The sequence below is a fragment of the Spermophilus citellus genome (assembly GCF_964194105.1).
Source record: "Spermophilus citellus genome assembly, chromosome: 15".
NCBI classification, from domain to species: domain Eukaryota; kingdom Metazoa; phylum Chordata; class Mammalia; order Rodentia; family Sciuridae; genus Spermophilus; species Spermophilus citellus.
The window spans coordinates 96073246-96093189 of record NC_138195.1 but is presented as its reverse complement, the minus strand read 5'-3'; positions in this window follow the sequence as shown (position 1 = coordinate 96093189).

Below are 19944 nucleotides of genomic sequence, written 5' to 3'. Positions count from 1 at the left end.
CAGGATCCAGGCTGCCCTGCCACCGAGACACACAGGCGGCGCTGACCCACGAGGAAGTTCAGGCCCGTCGGAGCCCTGGGGGAGGTGCCATCCCTGAAGTGCTCCGAACAGATTCAAGGAAAAGACCCAGAGCACAAATCCAGACAGGCCTACGTTTGAACCCCAGCATGCCCTTTCGGGTCCTGTGACCACAGTCACATGGCTCGATCTCATCTATTAAAATAAGTGACGTGCAACAATGTCACCCATTGATTCATTTCTTCTCTTCTGTCAGGAATCACTCACGGAAGACTCGGACACTGTGGGGTCCATGCTGTGGCCCGGTCCCTTTGGGGTACCTCATAACAGCCACAGGCCAGGTGGCTTGCAGCAGATGTCCCTTCTCACAGTTCTGGAGGTGGAGGTCCAAGGTCCAGGGTGTCCAGTGGGGCCCTCCCTGGTTTACAGACAGCTGTCCACTCCTGTGTTCCTGTGGCCCTCCCCAAGTTGAGTGCACTGGGGGGATGTCAGGTCTCTTCCTCTGGAAAGTACCCTCCCATGAGAAGTCCCCACCCACGTGTCCCCTCTCCCTGAGCACCTCCAAAGGCCCACCTCTGGGTGCCATCACACTGAGCCAGGGCTTACCCAGCAGCACAGACGTGTGGTCCCCAGCAGCCATCGCCTACGTAAGTCACTTGACCGCACTACTCACTGTGAGTACCGTCCGGGCTCCAGCCACTGTTTGTGGACCAAGAACCAAGGACGTGTGTGCACGGGGGAGCCCAAGGTCTGATGCCTCATGAGCTCCGCCAGTCGGGGGTCAGCACCGGGCACACTTCAGAGGAGCAGGCCACTGGGGAGGTGCATCAGCCAGGACCTGTGTGGGGGCTTGTCGTCCTGAGAGCACCGAGGGCAACTGCAGGCTGAGGCTGTGGGAATCGACTCAGTGCCCGTCGTACGCAGCATGTGGTGAGGTCGCCATTAAAGGAAACACCCACCAAGCTGTGGTAGGTGCCAGACACACACCGAATGTGTGTGATGCAGGGGCTCGGGGCCTGCTGGGCCCAGAAGCCCTGGCTGCCGAGGAACTGGGTGGCTCTTCTTCAGCCCCAGGCTCCTTCAGGGCCTGGCAGCTCTTCACCTGGAGTGGGCCCACAGCTCAAAGGGTGGACCTGACCCCCATCCACGAGGTTGAAGCACCAGTGGAGAGAGGCCCCCAGCTGGCCGGCCCTCTGTGGAGACTCTCGGAGAACAGTTACTAACAAAGGGCCAGATCTCAGCCTCCCACCTGCTCTGCAGGACAAAGGGACAGATGGACCCTGAGGGTGTTGGGATAATGACCCCTTTGGTTCTCCACCCACCAGTGGGGACAGGAATGTGCACACAGCAGGCTTTTCCCTGCTTAGAGCCTGAGGGGCATTTTCTCTAGGAATCTGTGTCACTGTCGGTGGGGACATCCCTCCCTGCTGGGTTGTTCCACAGCTCATGGGACAAAACTGTTAAAATGCTGTCAGGACACTGAGGTGAGCCGGGTCCCCAGGACGCACAAGAACCCAGCATTCGAGGAAGAGCCAGAACAGGATGGAGGTCCGCGTCTGCTGCTGCGGGATGGGCTCCGCGTCTCCTGCTGCGCCTGGCCCTGTGTGGTCCTGCACACCATCAACAAGGGCACGCACTGGCCTCCGCACCATGGTCTGCATGCCAGCAGTGGACTCAAAATGACATCAATGCCATTTTATCTTCTTGAAAATTCTCTGTGACTCCAAGTGAGGGGACACCATTAGGAAGGGTGATGGGCGTATTGGAGGAGAGCTCTCATTTCAGATGTCTGGCCAGCGCTTCTGTGTGGTTCAATGTCACTCAGCATATACTTTGGAAGCAATTAATCAGCGCTTTAATACCGGGCTGCACGACTCACGTGGAGGTGATTATCTGTTTCACTTCTCCAGCTGGCCTGTGCAGATGCTGCTGCTGGTGTCTGGGCAGACGGACATTCTTCACTGAGAGTGGGGACCAGGAACGGTCAGGGAAGAACTGGGGAGAGGACTGGGCTCCTGCCTCTTGCACCAGACAGCAAGGCAGGGGCCATGCGTGTGCGCCAAAGCTGCCTAAGGGCCCTCCCTGCCAGGCGCATCCCCGGGGCAGGGGCAGGGGGTGGCGGAGAGAATTCAAGGAACTCAGCATTATTCACAGGGAGGGGCAGGGCCTCTGGTGGGCACAGATGGGCTCCATCTTTCTTCTTTCCTGGAGGCTGCCAAAGTTTTCCAGGAGGGTCATCCAGCCCCACTCAGCTCTGACCCTGAAGGGATCTTTGAGGGGCTCGGCTTTGGCTCAAGCTGTGCTATACCCAGGACACTGCTCTTTGCCTGGGGCCACCTCTGGAACCCCTGGTCCATGGGTCACACACCCCTCCTGGGCTGCCTGGGTGTTTCTAATCCCAGGACTTCCACAAGGCTCACGCTTCCTGCAGGAGGAACTCAGTGCCGGCTGCAGCCCCTCTCCCAGTGCCTCTGAGGGAAACCCCGGCTCGGGGGTCTGCGCAGGGGGAAGGCGCACAGGTGTGGTTGGGTTGGGGGTCAGGACGAGCTCTCAGAGGTCACTGCAGACATGGATTGGATGAGGCTTGTCCTCCACAGGACCCTGTGTGGTGGTGTGAGAGGTGGTGTGGGTTGGGCTTAGTGACGTCCGTCCGCAGTCACTGGGGACGCAGCCCTCAGAAGGGATGCTGGTGGTTCTTGTGGGACCTGGTGAGTGTCGGAGAGAGGGTTGCTATATAAGGCTGTCATGGGACCTGAAGAGATGGCAGAGAGGCTCTTAGGGCTGCCCCACGCCTCCGTCTGTGCTTCCAACCGCAGACAGGATGCTCCTCGAGGGGGAGAGAGACCTTCCTGTTCTTTGAGCCCATGTGACCTTTGCTCTTCTCTAATCCACAGCCCCTGATGGTGGGGAGGCTAACGCCTCCCTGGGCTGCCATTGCCCCTCCCCCTGGTGTCCTTCCCGCTCAGGGGAGACTGGGCACGACGTCAGCACCCTGGACCTCGCACACAGAAGACGAGGTGAGGGAGGACGGGCAGGGACAGACGGTCCTGCTGCCTCTGCTCCGCAAACACTCCAAATGGCTTATTTGTCTGCTTGTGAGGTGGTGCTAAGTAGAGTCCTGACGAAAGTCCTAAGAAACAGGAAGCAATGTACGCGAATTGCCCTTCCCTCTCCGACCTCGGAAAGTGTCATATTTTTTGCACCGTGGAAGCCAGTCCTTTGGGAAAGGCAGGATGTCGTAAGGCACTATTGCCACTTTTATTCATTATTGCACACACTTTAGAGTTGGCCAAGCACTCCTCTAAACCCTTAAGAAGGCTGCAGAGGCCCAGGCCTCTCCCCTCACCCGCCATGCGGTCCGGAATCAGGAAGGCCGTCAGGGCCAGCCCCAGGTCAGGGGCCTTGGCTCTTCCTGGCACACCTGTCACATCTGAGCTGGGAGCCAGATCCCTGAAGCCGAGGAAGTTAACGGAGCTCTTGGCACCAAGCCAAGCAAAGCAGGAGTGTTAGCTCTGACCAGGTTCACGTCCAGCTCCCGTGGGGAAGTCACTCAGCTCAATGGCGGAACATAGGCAAATGGCCCAGAGAGACGGGCAGAGAGGCTGCACAGACGCGTTTCCAAAGGAGGCATGCTATGTCCAACAGGCACAGCAGGCATCCAGGGTCACAGATCACCAGGGATTACAGACCAAACCACAGGACAGGTGCCTCATAGGATGGTTATTATCAAAAAGCCAGAAAGAGAGAGCGGGATGTAGAGACAGGGGCTCTGCCCACTGATGGCGGGAATGCAGACAGTCCCGCCAGTGAGGGGTCCTGAGAGAACTGCCAATGGGACCACCAAGTGGCCCCACAGTCCACGTGTGGGCATGTGCCCTAGGCGTCACCTTTAGAGACGCCTGTGCTCCACGTTCCCAACAGCCGAGGTATGGAATCAGTCCACCACAGGTACACGGCTGTGCACACAGGCAGCGCACTCCCACAGTGGGCTCACACGGCCATGCACACAGGCAGCTCACTCTCACAGTGGGGTCACATGGCCATGCACACAGGCAGCTCACTCTCACAGTGTGCTCACACGGCCGTGCACACAGGCAGCTCACTCTCACAGTGGGCTCACACAGCCATGCACACAGGCAGCTCACTCTCACAGTGGGGTCACATGGCCATGCACACATGCTGTGCACTCTCACAGTGGGGTCACATGGCCATGCACACAGGCAGCTCACTCTCACAGTGTGCTCACACGGCCGTGCACACAGGCAGCTCACTCTCACAGTGGGCTCACACAGCCATGCACACAGGCAGCTCACTCTCACAGTGGGGTCACATGGCCATGCACACATGCTGTGCACTCTCACAGTGCCTCACGCAGCCATGCACACAGGCAGCGCACTCCCACAGTGTGCTCACACGGCCGTGCACACAGGCAACTCACTCTCACAGTGGTCTCCGACAGCCCTGCCGGAGGAGAGGCTGCCTCTGCACAGCGTGGGTGCACCCAAGGGCAGTGTGTTGAGTGAGACAGGATCTCGCTCAAGAGCCCGAGCAGGTAGGGCTCATGGGAGCAGAGCAGTGATGGCTCTGGGGGCCGGGGCCAGGGACCGGGAGAGGCTGGTGGGGCACAAGCTTTCTGTGACAAGATGCACAACTCTGGGGACCCAGCAGCAAGACGGTGGCTGCGTGGTCCTAGTGAGTGATGCACTGCATTGTGGCGAGGTTGGCAGAGGACACGGAGGCCTGCTGCCCACGCAGAGTGCCAGGTGGTGAGCCACCCGCTACCTGGACTGTGGTGGCCCCTCACTCTGTGGACAAATATCACTGGCACAACCTGGCCCTTAAGTGTATACAATTTTTACTTGTCAATCTTACTTCAATAAGGAAAGAAATCAGATCAGGAAAAAAGGAAAGCACCAACTCTTCAGGGGAGAGCTCTGTTCCGGGGTGAGTGCACCTCAGTCCTGTCTACAGATGCCATGAAGAGACTTCACCTGCTCTCGCAGACCAGCTTGTGTGAACTACAGTAGAAATCAGACTCCAGACACAAAGGGTGAAAGACAGACACAGGTGGAGCTCATGGAGGCCAGGAGGCAGTGGGCACTCATGGGGCCTCAGCAGTCAGCACGCTGCATGGGACAGCCAAGATGCTTTCCCATCCTTCCTGAAGGTTGTCAGGGTGGCTTGGGGAAATGTCTGGTGGCTAACAGGGACTTCTCTCTTGTAGGCACATTGGAAGCATCACATTTATTGTTGGGTACATTCTTTTTTTTTAATGTTTTAATGGTTCTTTTTACTTACATGTGATTATAAAAGCATGGGATATGATTTGCTTTAACTCAGGGCCCAGTGCTTCCCCTCTCTCCTTCTTCCCCCTGTTCCCTTCCCTCTGTTCTACTTGTCTTTTCTGCTATTTGCTTATGGTTTAATTGGTTTTTTTTATATTTGCGTCTTGTGGTATGCACAATGGTGGGAGTCACTGTGATAGATTCACATGTATGCAAGAAAGGCCAACAGAGCTTCTCACGGGAGGTGTTAAAAAGTTCTTCGAGGTGAAGCTAAGGGTGCTGCTTAGTTGAGGGGGATGTTCCTAAGTATCCCACCATGGCCCCTTAGCATTCCAGCCACTGACACAGACTCCACTAAACCCATTCGATGGCTTCCTATGTCCACTTATGTCCATCGTTACAAGGGGGTAGGAGCTGGGGTGGGGAGAGACAGCTGCCAGCAAGGAGGGGGGATCAAGAGGGGAAGAGAGAGAGAGAAAGAGAGAAGAAATAAAGAGAGGAGAGGGATGAGAAAGAAGAGAGAAGAGAAAGAGAGAGAGAAGAGGGACAGGACAGGAAGGGGAGGGGAGAGGAGGGAGGAGAGGAGGGAGAGCATGCCGTGGTGAACCAGACGTGGACTGGAGCCCTGACGCTGGGTAGCATGCTGAGACGGAACCCGAGCTCACAGCCAGGGCGTTGCGGTGCAATAATGTTCTCACGACAATTTCATTGGCACCATCAGGAAAGGTCAGCATGCTCAGGGGAGTTCGACCTCCGCTCCTGGACAGGTGGGCTCCATGTCTGCAGACAGGGCTTCCCCGCAAGCCTGGAGGGGCAGGGCTACTGCCTGAGTGCTGGTAAGTCACATGCAGCAGGCGGAGTGGCACCGCCTGGAGACGGGGGCTATTCTGAGTCGGAAGCAGAGAGGAACGCCTGGGCTCTGGCCGTGAGGACACGCGCTTTCGCAGGAGCAGGAGCTGTGAGATTCTGAACGTCTCACGGAGGTGGAACTTTTTGGTGAATGACATGCATTTGCTCTTGGAGTTAATAGAACGTTCAAGCTGCTGGGCCTGGAAACTCCTTTGTCAGACTTCCTCTCTCTGCATCAGCAGAAACAGACTCCGAAGAAAGAATGAGCGCAGGGTACCCAGCTGCCAGGGCCAGACTCGACTGAAACCCAAACCTGGGCTCAGCCAGAGGGACGGGGAACACCCCTTCTGGAGAGGTGGAGGAGGAGGGCTCCCCAGCCGCTACCCAGGCCGGAGACGTAAGCTGGACACTGACGGAGCAACCCTCTGGAGCCCTGGTGGCCGACACCAGCCTCCCACAGGCGGACGCTCCCTCTCATGGGGAGTGCTGGGCTCAGGTGAGAGGAGTGGGGTCTGCGCTGCTCCGGCTCGGGGCTGTCCATCACCCACCCCAGGCCTCTGTCTTAGGATAGCTCTCATAGGTCAGGCAGGCCAGAAATGGCCAACAGCTCCGTGGGAGGGGGTTGAGCTGCTCTGGAACAGAAGGCAAAAAATTCCCGTCTGTGGCAGCGTCTGAACCAACAGCTGTCCTGGTGCCAGTGGTTGAGGACAGCCGCTGCTCACCAGCCCAAGGAGGACACACCACAGACCGGCCAGAAATTCAACAGGACGCCCAGAAAGAGGCAGTCCCACTCTCCACGCACCCCTGGTCAGCAGTGAGGGCCTGAACAGCCCCGTGGATAGTGGATAGCCCCTGGGAGCTGCCTGCAGGCCACGGCCCTCCTGAGCCCAGGCGCAGGCCAGCAGCAGCAGAAGCTGTGCTAGGGCAAGTGTTTGAGCACAAGTTCCTTCCAGAACTAGTTGGCCCCTAACCAACCCAGGGGCAGGCTGACCACTCAGCAGCGAGGCTGGCCACATCCAGCCCTGTGAGCAGGGGCCAGCCCTGGGAGCCGCACACTGCAGAGGAGCCCGGTCAGCGCACGTGAAGGCCACAGACTAAGTGGCAGAGGGAGCAGCCCTCCTGGAAGAAGCCCCAGGAGAGCTGTGACCACGCATCACCCGGTGGATCCTGTCCTATGCGGAGAGCAAGCCACACAAAGGCGCTGCTGTGTTCTGATCTGATAGGTACAATCAATAGAGTGAGAGCTACAGGTCACAGACTAGAAACAAATATAGATTACAGATATGAGATAGGACAATTATAGAGATAAGACAGTTATAAAGCAAGAACGGCCACAGGCCGGCCTGAGAGTCCATTTTGCTGCCTTCTATAAAAAACTGTCACAAGAGCTGTTTCCAAGAAACTGAAATGAAAGCTGTTCTCTTACAACATAGTGTTCTGTATTTGTACCCACAAACTGTACTCAGCCCAGGATATGGTGGTCTTGGTGACCCAAGACTTTAAAGTAGATTCCCCCCACCACCACCTGCTTGATCTCAGGGTACAGTTGTCTACCACCTGCTAGGACCCAAGACTCGATTGCCTGAGTTGCTGTGCTAATTGCTGTTTTAGCTTCTACAATTGGTGAGCTTGCATGACGCTAAGGAAAGCCCCTGGGCTGTGGTTTTATCCTTCAATTCCCAAGACACAGGCCAGGAAATGGCTTTCTCCCTCACGCTTCAGTCTCTGTGGGTGGGTGACAGTCCCTGGCCAGGTAAATAAAGCTCTCTCTGATTTAAGTTCGGACTTAGAGTGTTTTCTGAAGCGGCTCCCCATAACAGACGTCCCTGGAGAAGGAAATGGCAGGCCAGTTTCCCTCACGAATATAGACAGCAAAGTCTTGAACAGAATTTTAGCAAACTTAATCCAACCGCATGTAGAGTAGATGATGAGAAAGTGGGCTTTACTCCAGGAGCCCAGGGTTGGTTTAACACCTAAAAATCAACTAATGGGATAAATCCTATGAGTGAATGAAAGACAAGATCCACGGGCTAAGTCAAGAGATGCAGAAATGGCACCTGACAAACCTATCATCCATTCAGAAGTAAAACCCTCAACAAGCCAGCCTCAAAGGAAGTCCATTCAACGTGGTGAAGGGCATTTGCTGAGGACCCTCCACTGACGTCACAATTGACAGAAGACAGACACTCCGTTTAGGATCAGGAGCAGGACACCCACTCTTGCCACCTCTTTAGCCAGGGCTCCCATTAACACAACCACAGCAGAGAACCAGAGGAAACAAGATGGCAAAGAAGTCAAACTATCGTTATCTGAAGATGACATAATCCTGTATAAATAATTTAAAAAAAAAATACCTACTGGAAAGAGTAAGTTTAGAAGGGTTGCACAATGTCAGACCAACATGAAATAAGCTGTATTTCTATATATAAGCAATGAACACCTAAAAATAAGTTAGGAAAACATTCTAGTCACAATGGCACTAGGGGACTGGAACTCTCGGGAGTTGGCTTGGCCAAGGGAGTCCGCGGTCTGCCATGAAAACCCGAGAGAGTTGCTGAGGGAAGTTAACACTGAACAGGCCGAGAGGCTCAAGTTCCCACTGGGAAGGCCTCAGCGTGGGGTGACAGCTCTCCCCAGGCTGTAGCAGCCAGGCCCTCCGGAGTGGATGCTGATAGAAGCTGGCCAGTGGGTCCTGCATGAGAAGGAAATGCAAAGGGCACAAACCCCAGAAGAGCTTTGGAGAAGGAGGAGCGTGGAAGGCGTCACCCGAGCGAGGCACGTCACTGCGGAGCTCTAACTGACACAGGGTGGTGAGGGAGTGAGCCCAGGCCTGCGGATCACGGAGAAGACCAGAAAGGCGGGAAGCACACCCTGGCCTGCGTGGTCAAGAGGTTTCCAGCAAAGGTGCCAAAGCCATCCAGTGGGAGGAGAGAGTGCTGCACTAATAATGGTGGAAGGATTCCACATGTGCGTGCAAAGATATATCGCATTCCACCCAGAAGGGATGCTCTTTGCATCAGAGACAAAACTTCAGAAATTCTAGAAGAAAATATAGGATTGATTCTTCACGACCTTGGGCTAAGCAAAGAGTTCTTAGTTACAAAAATAAAGGTGTGATCCATGAAAGAAAAAAAGGACGATTTTGGCTTTATTACATTTGAAAGTTTTGTGCTCATTAAGGAAATGAAGATACCCGACATAGACCAGGAGAATAGATCTTAAAATCTTGTTTTAAAAAGACTTGCATCTAAAGTACATAGAGAACCCTTACAGTTAAACTAGACAACTCGATTTAAAATGATTTCTATATAGTAAACTGAACTGTAAAGGTAACTTGTGTGTGGTTCTGAACACACAGATAAAATGTTTTTATTCCTCAAAAAAAAAAATAAATAAATAAAAGTGGGCAAAAGATCTGAATTGTGATTTCACAAAAGGAAGCACACAAATGACCAAAAAGTGCCCAGAAAGGAGCTTGGCATTGCTAGTCGTCAGGGAAATGCCAAGTGACTCACAGGACAGCAGCACAGACCCAGGAGAATAGCTGTGAGCCGGAGAGTGTCAGGAGGCGAGAGCTCTGTTCACGGTGGCCTCCAGTCCCGTCCATTTTGCCACCGACCACGGGATCTCCATCCTTGGCTGGTGTGACAGACACACCTCTTCCTCCCTGTGCCAATTCTGTGTCCTCTGCATGTATACTCAGGAGCGGGACCATAAGGGAGCTCTGTTTTGGGGGCAACCTTTGTACCCTTCTCCGCGATGGCCGTGCGGGTCTCCCAGCCCGCCAGCCCTGTTCAGAGCCCTGTTCTCCACACCCTGGCTCTACTTACTTTTGGTTCGAGCCATTCTCACTGGGGAAATGACCCCTCAGGGTTTTGACTTGATTTCCCTGAAGGGCCAAGGAAGCTGGATGGTTTTCATGGCTGTGCCTTGGCCTCTTGAATTTCTTCTTGAGAAGTGCCTGTTCATATGCTTTGTCCATCGAAAAATCAGGTTGTTTGCTTTTGTCACCGAGTTGGTGGTGACAGTCCCTGGCCAGGTACATAAAGCTCTCTTTGATTTGAATTTGGACTTAGAGTGTTTTCTGAAGCGGCTCCTCATAACAACACACACACACACACACACACACACACACACACACACACACTCAGCCGGGGCCCAGGGCCGCTGTGAGCTCAGTCTCTGCCCTTGTTATAAGATTCACTTGTGGCTAATGTCCTCCTGGCACAAAGAAGCCTCTAGAAGAGAAAGTGAGATTTTTTCCTGTTGTTTTTAAATATTAAAACTCATTTTAAATAGGCTCCACCGGAGCTGAGCGGCGTGCTCCACCGGGCTCCCCTGGGATGCTCTTGACCACTCTAAGTATTTAAATCGAATCTTCAAACATGGCAGTTATTGGTTTCCCCTTTACAGTCTGTAAGAGCTGCATTTATGGAATACAGATCAGTCGAGATGAGTTTTCAAAGCCCGAGATGCAGCTGAGTCTAGACAGTGCCATGTTTTGACAGGAAGCATGAACAGGCGGGGGGCGGGGGCGTCCTGAGAGTTCACTCATTTTTCTTTCTTAAGCACATTTTAGAGAAAGTCACCTGACTGGAGGTGCTGCAGCCTGGTCTCCCCAGAGCAGTGATCTCAGCCCGTGGTGGTCCTCCGCCCACCTGCCCGCCTGTTTGGGTGGCCTCAACCCCAGGGCCTGCTCTGGGCCCACCTGGATGCTGACCTGGGGCACAGGAGCACCAGTCGCCTCTGACTGTGTGGCCTTTGCTGCCATGTCCCCAGCTGAGGCACGGCCAGTGAGGGGGCCTCACTGACCTCTCCTGGACCCGCCCTTTGAGAGCAGGGACCTCACAGCCTGGAGCGCCTGTGACCACATCTAGTGAAGCCTGACAGCATGTCCCTCTGAAACGCTGCTGCCCACCCTGGGATAAGACGGCTGCTGCAAATGGCCACTGTCACAGAACCCCTGCTTTGGCCAGGGAGGCCCGTCTCGCAGGGCAGCCCAGACAGCCGCAGGGCCAGGTCTCCATCTCAAAGCCCACGCCTGGCTGAGGCTGGGTCATTTCCACATCTTTAGGACAGAGTATGAAAAATGATCTAACACATTTTGTTAGAGTTTTTTAAATTAAAAATTTAAAGGTATAAAAATATCCGTCCTGATTTAGGAAAGCTTAATATTTGGGGATCCAAATCCACGATTAGAAAGAGTCACGCGTCGCTGCACATGGAGAGTCTTGGTTTAACTGGGACGGCACCTGTAGAAACAGCCTCAGTAGGACAGGTGTGCTGAGAAACCTTGACTCCGGCACCCAGCAAGGGAGGGACGCCAAGATGTCGGGCCTCTGTGGGTTACAAGTCAGGCGCAGAGGACGTGGACCTGGAGTTCCCTGTCCCCGCCATAGGAGGCCCTGCTCTCTGAAGATCCGGCTCCCCAGGCCAACTGTGGTCCAAAATGTGCAGTGGAAACCTCAGAGGTGAGCTGTCCTCAGGTTTGCACCAGGTCCTCAGCTACTCCCCCTCTGTCCCGCCCCATCGGCCACTTGCAGCCGTTACGGCCCTCAGATCACCTGGTGGCTTGCTTTACTTTTTAGTGGCCCCAAAGCACAGGAGCAGGGATGCTGGCGATTCAGAGACGCCACAGGAGGCCGTAGGTGCTTCCCTTCCTTGGAAGAAGAGGTGGGAGTCTCACCTGAGGAAAGAAAGAGATTCGTGTGCTGAAGTTGCTGAGATCTACAGTGCCTTGCTGCTGGTCTCTTACTGGATAACTTACAAATCAGACCGAATCAGACATCCCGTGGGGCAAAACTCAGCACACGCAGGGTTTGGTGCCGTCAGAGGTTCAGGCATCCCCTGGGTCTCGGAGCGCGTTAGGGGCGGACATACAGACAGGGCTCCGTAGGGGGAACCTGACGGGCACTCTGGGAGGTTCAGGGCATGGGTGGAACAGAGACGAGACATTCAGCTCCAGCAGTGGCCTCACCTGTGAGCTGTGTCACTCTGGCCTACATGAAGCACCTTCTGCCTCCAACACACACATCCACACGTGCACACACCCATACACACACACACACACGTGCACACACACACACTCTGAACCACCTCCTTCCTCCCGTCATGCTGTCCCTCCTGATAACTCCAGTGTGACTCACAGCCTGGCCCCCGGGGGTGGGACTTGCCAGCTGGCATGTGATCCTGAGCTATCCATCATACTGGCGTCATGGCTGCTAACCCACTAGCTGCAGCCACAGATGGTGGGACGCTTCTCAGGGACCTGGGCCAGGCAAATTACACCCTGCTCCGTTTTTTAATGGTCTTTCCTTATTTGGCTTTGCAAATGATAGAAAATCAACCAATGTGTTTTATGATTCCAAAGACTAATAATGCCACAAGGTTTTGTTTTCTCATTAAAGACGAATGGCACTGGCATTTAAATAGATCACCTCCAACGGGTCCTTGGGACCTCACCAGGTAATTATAGCATTCTGCAGCACAGTCACCCAGCCACAGCTGTCTAGATGTGTCACTCAGGAGGTCATGCTGGTTAGCTGAGGCCCACCTTGCTGGCATTGCTACGGAAGCCCCCTTCCCACCTGGCCCCTAAGGAGCAGGACAGTGCAACTGCTAGAGGGGAGTGCACAGTGCAGCCACATGCTCGGGTCCACTAGGTCTGGGGGCCCCTCAGTCCCCACCCAGTCCCCCCACCCTCCCCAGCCCAGATGAGGAAATAGTGAAAGCTGGGAGTGTCTGTGGCCTGCCCCAGGGTGGCTCTCCCCAGGCCACCTGCTGCCAGGGTGACTGGGCTCTGCCCCACTCTCAGTCAGCTCCTCTGGGTTTCAGCCCCAGGCAGCTCTCCCAGGCAGACTCTGCTGGCTCTCCCACAGTAAGGTGTCTCCATCCTCACTTCTGAGAGGCGCGGGGAGTCCCACCCCACGCTGCCGCTCCATGTGCCCCACTCGCCCAGCACTTAGACCTCCAGCCTCGGCGCGGGAACCACTTCCAGATCCAGCGCCGGCGCCCTGTGTTTTGTAGCAGATTTCCCGATGCCCTCTAGTGCTGGCTGGAGTGCCCACCCACTCTGTGCCAGGAGCCACGGGCCTGGCTGGCGCTGCGGATGGAAGGACACGGCCATTCTGGCCTTTGCTATTTCTCCCCTCGGGGGTCAGCTCAGCAGGCAACCTCCGTCCTCTCTCTGCTGGGCCCGGCACCAGGTGGAGAAGTCTCGGGACACCATCCCTCCTCCAGGCCCGGTTTCTGTCATGTGCCTTGGCCACCTCGGAATCCTCGCCTGCCAGTGTCCCCAGCATCCCCGTCTGTGCCTCTGAGCCCCACCCAGCTCCCCAGGAGCCCGTCCTGGAGCCTGCTCCACTCCTCATTCCCTTTTGCAGCTGAAATCTCACTGAACATGTTCCAGACAGAGTTCTCCACGTCCCCAAGGGCACCTCTGATTTCTTTCTTTGAATTAATAAATAATTTTTATCCAAAGACTTGTGACATGCATTCAAAGGTGAAGGGGGATGTGGCCCATGCCACCAGATGCCCACAGTGTAGAGGTCCTCAAAGAGGGAGGAGGAAGGGGAGGAGGGGGAGGAGGGGAGCAAGAGGGGGAGGGGGAGGAGAGGAGGCGAGGGGGGAGGAGGAGGGGAGGAGGAGGGGGAGGAGCAGGAGGGGGAAGAGGGGAAGGAGCAGGAGGGGGAGGAGGAGGGGAGGAGGAGGGGGAGGAGCAGGAGGAGCAGGAGGGGGAGGAGGGGAGCAAGAGGGGGAGGGGGAGGAGAGGAGGCGAGGGGGGAGGAGGGGAGGAGGAGGGGAGGAGGAGGGGGAGGAGCAGGAGGGGGAAGAGGGGAAGGAGCAGGAGGGGGAAGAGGAGGGGAGGAGGAGGGGGAGGAGCAGGAGGGGGAGGAGGGGAGCAAGAGGGGGAGGGGGAGGAGAGGAGGCGAGGAGGAGGGGGAGGAGGAGGGGAGGAGGAGGGGGAGGAGGGGGAGGAGCAGGACGGGGAGGAGGGGAGAAGTGGGGGGAGCAGGGTGGAGGAGGGATGGGGGAATCAGCACATGAAGAGCAGGGGCTGCATTCGACCTGGCCTTGGGGAACCCTGGCTGCCTCTTGAGCTGAACACTGGGCTCCGACCTCACCTCCATTTCTTCAGCTCCCAACTGGAAATTGAATGCTGACAGCAGGAATGTGCAGGATTGGAAACGTGCTCCTGAGGATGCAGGATGGAGAGGGATTGGGATGCTGGCACTGGGAAACCGTGGCTCCTGGTCAGCCTCCTGAGGGCTGGCTCTGCCTCTGCCTGAGACTTTGGTTTAAAATACAAACAGCACAAAATTTGTTACCTAAAATCTTCCACTTTGCATTAAAAAGCATAATTAAGAGTTTTAATTGGTTCACATGGGGCTGCAGGTGCGTGTCATTAGCGCCTCCTGAGGCTGCAGCTGGGACTTAAAGATGACGATTTTTCTCCTGCTCTGGGTCTGATCAACTCCAAACATTAAACTTTTTCCAATTTAGAGGCGAACTTCAAGTAATAAAATTAGCCATGTTTGTTTTTAATATAAGGAATTAGGACCCACAGTGGCAGGTCTGACGCAGGCTCTGGTGGTGAGCTGGGAGCCACAGGCTCTCGGCAGAGTGAACGCAGTACCGAGGACGCCCGCCGCGCTGGACAGGAGAGGCACTTGATCTGATGTGCTCACACTTGTAAGTGGAAAAGCATCCAGAAACCACTCTGGGGACGGGGAGCTGTGGGGAGGGAACTGGCACCTTACACCTGCCGCAGCAGCACTGAGCCACCCGCGCAGGCCACGGAGCAGGGCCTGGGAGCTCGAGCTCAGAGCCAGCTGGCACCTTCCAGGCTCAGTCCATGCTCCGGCCTGAGCTGCAGGATGTGGCTCCTGCGACCAATCCCATCTCTCTCTCACCCTTATCCATGTAAAGAGAATAAAGGGGTCAAGAACTCTAAAACACAGCTAACCGTGCAAGAGGAGACAGAGCTGAGAACTTGGTTTAAACCATGCTATGTTTTCTTTCCCACGTCGGTTTCAGCGCCCACACAGGACCTGGGAGTCACCTGTGGATGCCACCTGTGCTCGCCTGTTGGTGCCCAAGCCTGCAAGGTTTCTGCCCTCTCCCCAGCTCTCCAGCCTGGTTCTGGCCTTGCCTCGGCCATGCGCCCTGTGTGCCCAGGCCCCTCTGCTGGGTCCTGGTTTCTGAGTTCTGCATCCTCACCAGGCACCTTGCAGCTCCTGGGACCAGATGCAGCTGGCTTCTGTGCTGGCTCAGAGACTGTGCTGAGAGGAGGAGAGCCTGGCCCACGGGGGGGGGGGGGGGTCTTCCTGACCACTAGGGATTATCATTTATATATCATTCTTTCTTTTTCATATCGCAACTCCAAAAGATGGTCTCTCAGACTCCATCCCAGGCCTTCTTAGGGGAACTGTCCAGCTTAGTAAGTCACTTCCCCTGGATGTGGCATGAGCCTGACTCCAGTATGTTCCAAATCCCACCATTGGCCCCACCTCCCCACCTCCTCTCTCTGTGGGCTGAGCTTCAGATCCTTCTGCCTCCGCCCCTGTAGTTTCACAGTTGGGGTTCACACTACTCTCCACACCAGGGGAGGACTGTTGTGGACAAAGCCTCAAGGTCCCATCCTGGGGAGTCTGCCACGGCAGGCATTGGAGTGACAGAGCTGAAGAGGAGGGGACAGCTGCTCCCGTCCTCCCTCTCTTCTCCCTGCGTCAGCATGAGTGACTCAGCTCCTAGCCCGAAGGCCATACTACCTCTATGTGACTCTTCTGGTTGTGTTAGGACAGGAAGGTCTAGGAAAGACCCCAGAGATGGCACTGTGGCTCATCAGGGGGTGCTAAGTGGTGGTGGGGCAGCTGGTGCTGCATAGGGGGCAGTGCCCTGGCGGGGGCGTGACTGGGCCCAGCAAGGGCAGGAACCACCAGCCACAACATTTTGGGGTCTTAGTGCAAAATGACAATGTGGGGTCCCTTGTTCGACAATTATTAAGACTTTCAAGACGGTAGCAATAGAGCATTAGATGGTCTTGGGCACCCTGAGTCCAGGGCCCAGCTCCACTGAGAGGGTCGCAGGCCACTGGCCCTGGCCCTGCAGGTAGAATCTGTAGGTGGTCATCAGCCAGACATGCATGGGGCGCAAGGGTGCTGGGGACAATGCGGATGAGGTGCTCTTCCCTCAGTCTCCACGCACAGCCAGTGTTCTGGAGAGCCTCAGCCCACCCTGCCAGATTCTCTGTCTGGCTCCCCTCCACCCTCTGGCCTGGAGCTCAGCTGTCAGCTTCTCTGGCATCCAGGGTGTGTCCAGCTTTAAACCCTGGGGGACACCTGTGCTCCCTCTCCCCACAGGGGTTTGCAAAGTACCTCCAGGGAGGGCTGGGTGGCCAGGTGCAGCAGTGAGCCCGCCCTGCACCCCGAGCCGCTCAGCTCATGTCTGCAGCAGGCCCCACTGGGCTTTCCCGGCCTCACGTTCACCCCCAGGCTTCACCCTGATCCCATGCACCTCTCTCCAGTGAAGCCACAGACCAGGAAGGCCATGGCGAGTCTCCCACCTGGGAATGTCACATCAGGTGGCTGAAGCACCGGAGGATCGGGGCGGGGGGGGGGTTGGTTTTGCTCACAGAACCTGTGAAAAGTGAGCTCTTGTCTCTGAAGGCGCTGGGGCCGTGGCTTGCCGTGATCACGTCACTGCTTTCTGGTGGTGGGAGGGACACGCAGCTGACAAAGGCCAACACTGCTCTCTGGATTAGAGGTTTTCCATTTTATGACTTTTTATAAAACACCTTTTAAAGCTCCATTTGAGACAGGAGGCAGGAGAATATGGAGTCAGTGGCTCTCACTCAAGGACCTCTGGGAGGACGTTCCGAGAGCTGCGTCCAGCAGCTTGCTGGCCAGTCACAGGCCTGTGTCCCTGGGGCCTCTGCTGTCTCCAGTGAACCCTGGCTGGAGCCAAGGCCTTCTGGAGGAGCCTGCCTCACACAGCCTGAACAAGCCCAGACACCTGGACACAGCCACCATGCTGGCCCGGACAGCTGTGTCCACCACCAAGCCAAGGTGTGTTTTCAAGTCAACCGAACTAATGAAAAGCCTGGGTTCCAGAGCCTTGCAATTGGAACCTTTTAATAGATACATGGTAAGATCTAAATCTAGAGGAATTAAATAATTGAAGTGCCTTTGAGTTGAACTTGCAATTAAATTTGAATTTAAGTGCCACCCTTGGAAGGAATTGGTTCACAAAGCCCTGTGGCCCTGCTGTCCCCTTCCTCTGTCCAGCAATCAGGGCCTCAGAGAGGGAAAGGAGGGCCACCAGGATCCTCCCGCCAGAAAAGTCCCCCTTCTTTCTTCCCTTTGCAGTGGTCCTTGTGTCTCCTTGCGCTGCCCCTGGAAGCCGGCCACCAGCTCACATGCCCCGCACAAAGCCACTGCTGGGCGCTCGGGTCCCAAGCCATCAGGAACTCCTGGAGCGAACGTTCAGTTCATGAATGAATTAATGAATCAAAGGTCGAGCACCCTGATGAGTATGTAAAAGGATAGAAGTGAAGGAATGAATGAAGAAATAATAAGCAGCCGATGGAATCAGCGACTAAGTAGAAACACAAATGAATGCGAATGGGACGTCAGGAAGGAAGGAAGAGAGCAGCGGAAGGAGGGAGGGCACAGGGGAGGGGCAGGGAGGGACGTGGCCTGCTCTGCAGAGCCACCTGGGTACCAGGCGCTGTTCTGGGGCCAAGGCTGGAGCAGTCTCTGCCTGAATCCCACAGGAGAAGCCAGAGTGTCATCTTTCCCTGGTAGCAACAAAGCATCCAAACACAGACCAGCAGATGTCCCAGCACCTGGACCTGGCGGCTGCCATTTCTGTGGGAGATTCCGGCAGGGCCTGGTGGCCCTGGGTGTGTGCCTTGCTGCCAGGCTCTGAGACGATTCCTTGGGACCGCTGCTCACTAGCACAGACATTGATCATCACCATACAGGGCAGGACGGCAGGTGTGAGGAGACCCCCTTCTCTTCCCTGCCCCCTCTCACCCACTGGTCTTCCAATCCCGGCCATTCTTCCTCTGGGAAATTCCCAGGCTTTTATCATTCAGAGCTCCGATTTTGGTGGAGATATCTGGAATACCACAACTTAAATTCACGACGGTTTTAGTGTTCTGCAAAATTCCTCTTCACAGTGGAAGTAAATCAAGTCGTTAGAAGCAAGGCGGATGGGGGTCTCCTGCGTGACGTCACCTGTCGTCTGACTGGTGAGCACCTCCTGTCCCTCCTCTGCATGGGCAGGATGAGCAGGCTACGTCAACACTTTCAGCTGAGCTGCCTCAAACATTGATCAGCCTTGTATTACGAATGGCTCAGATGTGAGTGAAGTGGATGGGTTTCAAAGACTTCTCTCCCTAACAAGCATGCACCAATAGTTTCCCAAAACGAAAAGGCTCTTACGCAGCAGAGGTGGAAGGAATCATTAGAGCTGTTAATGACCTTGGCTTTGCTTTCCGGGCTGCTCAGACTTTGGAGCCACGCTGGCCTTCCTCTGGCATGCGTGGGAAGTGGGTCCCTTCTTTTATTCATAAGCTCTTTTCTCATTCCCCTCCTGTTTCGGTGCCCTTGGGCCCAGGGCGGATCCTTGCCCTCTGAGGCTGGCTGGCTGTCCAGAGCGCAGTAGAACATTTGCTTTGATTTTTTTTTTTTTTTTTTGCTTTAAAATAAAGGTCGCAGCCCATGCTCTGCTGCTCTGTTCTCTTGCCAGCAGATGCGTGGCCTCTTCAGAAAGCAGCAGGTTCTGAAGAAACCCACTGATATTTGCATTTTTGTTGTTACCTAGGAAGACAGTCACTCAGCAGCCACCAGAGGGGTTCTGCTGGGCGCCAGCTTAGAATCTGCTGCCCCTGGAGGAGCCCACAGTCCTGGTGCTGCCGACGCCAAGCAGACGTTCCGCAGTCAGGGCAAGGCTGCTGTGGCCTGCATTTGGTGGGGTTTAGGGAGCCACAGCCTCAGCAGATCTTCCACCAGAGAGTGTTCAGCTGTGGGCACACCTTCAGGACACCTCCCCGGGCCACATAAACTTTTCCCAAATGAAGTAAAGTGTGGTGCCATGGGCAGGAGCTCCTGACTCCCAGGCCAGGGCTCCAGGGCACACCCTGGTTGCTCAATGTGGCAGTCCTCGCCCAGGACGCCTGGCCAGGGTCTGTCACATCTCACTGCAGCACAGCACGTGTGAGCCCTCTAATGAGATACAGGCTGCCTTGGCGAAAGCCTTTCCCATCAGGTCCCTCCAATAAGGAGGCTAAGAACAAAGAGCTGGAGAACATTTATGCCATGCACTCAGGCTCAACCAGGTTTAGGCCACCTTAATTGTGTTCCTGGTACAAGAACACACTAAAAACACTTAAGAACAAATACTTACAGAGAAATCCCGGCATGCAAAGACAGACTCTCCTTGTCATGCTCTTTGAAGTCACGTTCTTGGAAAAAGACACAGCTGGCTGACCTTCCTCTCATCTTGCTGACTGGTCAAAAGTACCATCACACTGCTGCTGGGCTGGTGTAGGACGGGGTCTGGTCATCCTCAGGGCTTCTGCATGGTCCTTGGGACGGGGACCTGTGATGTGTCCCAGGTCACAGGGCCTGGGCTGGTCTGCACTACTGTCCTCCAGGTGCCGTGGGTCCACAGACTTTCAGTGAGCCTGCAGCTTTCTCTTTTTACTAGAAAATCTGCTTTTAATAGTCTTCTTGAAATCCCTTGTAATACAAGCAGAATTAAAAACCAAGGCCAGAGAGTTCAAAGT